The sequence below is a fragment of the Schistocerca cancellata genome, chromosome 3 (genome assembly GCF_023864275.1).
Source record: "Schistocerca cancellata isolate TAMUIC-IGC-003103 chromosome 3, iqSchCanc2.1, whole genome shotgun sequence".
In the NCBI taxonomy this organism is placed as follows: Eukaryota; Metazoa; Arthropoda; class Insecta; order Orthoptera; family Acrididae; genus Schistocerca; species Schistocerca cancellata.
This window is the reverse complement of record NC_064628.1, coordinates 810,839,607-810,842,970: the sequence shown is the minus strand read 5'-3', so window position 1 is coordinate 810,842,970 and position 3,364 is coordinate 810,839,607. Positions and strand designations below refer to the sequence as shown.

Below are 3,364 nucleotides of genomic sequence, written 5' to 3'. Positions count from 1 at the left end.
GGACACTGAATAATGCACGGTACATTCAAACCGTCATCGAACCCATCGTTCTACCATTCCTAGACCGGCAAGGGAACTTGCTGTTCCAACAGGACAATGCACGTCCGCATGTATCCCGTGCCACCCAACGTGCTCTAGAAGGTGTAAGTCAACTACCCTGGCCAGCAAGATCTCCGGATCTGTCCCCCATTGAGCATGTTTGGGACTGGATGAAGCGTCGTCTCACGCGGTCTGCACGTCCAGCACGAACGCTGGTCCAACTGAGGCGCCAGGTGGAAATGGCATGGCAAGCCGTTCCACAGGACTACATCCAGCATCTCTACGATCGTCTCCATGGGAGAATAGCAGCCTGCATTGCTGCGAAAGGTGGATATACACTGTACTAGTGCCGACATTGTGCATGCTCTGTTGCCTGTGTCTATGTGCCTGTGGTTCTGTCAGTGTGATCATGTGATGTATCTGACCCCAGGAATGTGTCAATAAAGTTTCCCCTTCCTGGGACAATGAATTCACGGTGTTCTTATTTCAATTTCCAGGAGTGTATTATACAATCAACTCCATCCAATGTATCTTGTACTGCCGCCATCGTAAAAAAGGAAAATACGTATTGCCCGATCATGTCTTCACTTCATCCAGTCCTCATCTGCTTTATATTATCAACAAATATTTGTGAGTACTTAGTATGATGTTAACGGAGGCCGAGTGCAAGTGCCAATAGTTAAGTTAAATACTTTGCCGTACCCTCATATGGCAAGAGATTAGAACACACTGCACTCAGGAACATTGTTAAACATGATAGTTTTGATGGTACTGCTGTTATGGTGCAGGAAGGCATAACGTTGCCTGGGCATACTGCCGTCCATGTCTTTGGACACGGCAGACTCACTGGTGGGCATTATTGTAAACCTGTACTCCTTCGATATGCGCATATTTTCGTGGGTGCATTCGGCCCTCATTTCATTTCTGTGGATGACAATGCACGAGCTGTCGAACAGTGCAGAAGAAGGTAACAAGAGGATATTCGGCGAATGGATGGACTTGGCAGCTTCTCCGACTTAAATCCGATCGAGCTCTCCTGTGATGTGCGTTAGGGGAAGACGTGTTGCAGCACGTCCACATGACCAGCGACCATCAATCAGTTGTCAACCTTCAGTCTGGAACCGCGAGACCGCAACGGTCGCAAGTTCGAATCCTGCCTCACGCATGGATGTATGTGATGTCCTTAGGCTACTTAGGTTTAAGTAGTTCTAAGTTCTAGGGGACTGATGACTTCAGACGTTAAGTCCCACAGTGCTCAGAGCCATTTGAACCATTGAGTTGTCAACCGCACTGGTGAAGGAATGGAATACCCTACAATAAGAACTCCTTACGAATCTTGTGGTCAGCATGGGAGCACGTTGCAGGCCACACCTTACCGTCTGTAATCATCAAACGTCCCATAAAGAACCAATCCCGCCCTCTGTAACGTCCAGAAGACCATCATGAATCACGGTGACTTCAGTGTAATTATTGTCTTTTTTTTCTTTGTTGTGATTTCATTCCCCTGCCCCATATGGGCAGTGGAGGGCTGTCAGCAGCACAATACGCCGCTCTTCAGCCGAGTGACATGACAGCTAATATAAGAAGAAAATGTTACATATAAGGCGATAAAAAAGGGGGACATAACACAGAGTAAGGGGAGATAATGGAGGTAAAAATACACTGACATGGAGACGTTCATGGGGGACAATTAAAAAAGTCGACATAAGGTTAAAAAAACACAGTTGGCGATTCGTAGAACATAAAAGAGACACTGAATTCACACGCACAGGTTAAAAGTTGACCACAGTATTAAAAACACTCCAGAACAACACACTTTAAACCTACTTGGAGCACACACGATGAAGAATAAAACTGCCAGGTGGGACCTGCTGAGGGAGAAACCTGAGAGGATGGAAAAGGAGGGGAGAGCAAGGTGCAGCAGGGGAGGGGGTTTTTGTCTTTTTTTTTACTTTATTGAGTTTCGATTCCCCCAGAGGGGGGAGGGCTGGCAGCAGCTTAGTACGCCACTCTTCAGCCTACAGAATTTGTTTTAAAAAGATGTAGATAATAAATAATAAAAGCAGGCGATAAAATCGGTGACTTAAATGGTAAAATGGCGGAAAAATGTGGAACTTATAACATAAAACAAAGGGTTGATGATGCTAATAAAATATACAGGAAGCAGACAGGTAAAATAATAGACAGGCAATTAAAAAACACGGCGACAGTGTGGTTTCTGTTCACAAGAGATATAAAATGCACACCCAGCAACAGCATGACTTCTGTTCGCAACACTTTGGGAAGACACACAACATTGAACACTCGAACATTACACTAAAAAGTTGGCACAAATATGACATACCATAGCCGAGGGCAGATGGCGCTGGGGGGGGGGGGACCTGGACAGATGATCCGAAAGAAAAGGGGGGAAGGAGAGGAAAAACTAAGTGGGGGGAGGGGGGAAAGAGCCAATGGAGAACCAGGACCCATAAGAGTGGTGAGGGGGGGGGGGGCTGGGCAGACACGACAGGGAGCGGGGAAAAAGCAGAGGAGGGGAATGCAAAAGGACTTGGGGGGGGGGGGAAGGGAGGCAGAGAGGTTTGGTGGAGAAAAAACAGGTTGGAAGGGGGGGGAGGAACAGGGAGCTGAGGAAAGGAGGGGAAAATGAGGATCAGAGTTAATAGGAGGGATGAATGGAGGGAGAGAGGGCATCATCTGGGAGGGGGAGTTGACGAAAGCCACCTTGGGAAAGGAGATTAAGGGTGTAGAGATGGAGGGTAGCACTCCGTCTTCAGGCCACGAGTGGCCTACCGGGACCATCCGACCATCGTGTCATCATCGGTGGAGGATGCGGATAGGAGAGGCGTGGGGTCAGCACACCGCTCTCCCAGTCGTAAGATGGTATTCTTGACCGAAGCCGCTACTATTCGGTCGAGTAGCTCCTCAATTGGCGTCAAGAGGCTGAGTGCACCCCGAAAAATGGCAACAGCGCATGGTGCCCTGGATGATCACCCATCCAATTGCCGACCACGCCCGACAGCGCTTAACTTCGGTGATCTCACGGGAACCGGAGTATCCACTGCGGCAAGGCCGTTGCCAGAGATGGAGGGTAGGGGGGACACAACAGTGAAAGAGCAGCAGAGGGCGGGGGTTGGAGAGGAGAGGAGCAACCAGGGAATGAGGGGGATCAAGGCGGTGGGAGGTGTAGAGTATGGGGGATGGGAGGCGTATACACAAGGCGAGGCGGAGTGCATTGCGCTTTTGGTCTTTGAACAAAATTGTCATTTATGTTCAGTTCATTGCGTATTTCTTTCAGTGACGTTCCTGCACTATACTGTTGCAT

The 3,364-nt window shown here is 48.7% G+C and overlaps 1 pseudogene; it reads right to left on the bottom strand.

Moving 5' to 3' along the window:
- Window positions 1–3,001: 3,001 nt before the first annotated feature.
- On the bottom strand, window positions 3,002–3,119 carry LOC126177774 (5S ribosomal RNA; annotated as a pseudogene).
- Between the last annotated feature and the right edge of the window lie 245 nt (window positions 3,120–3,364).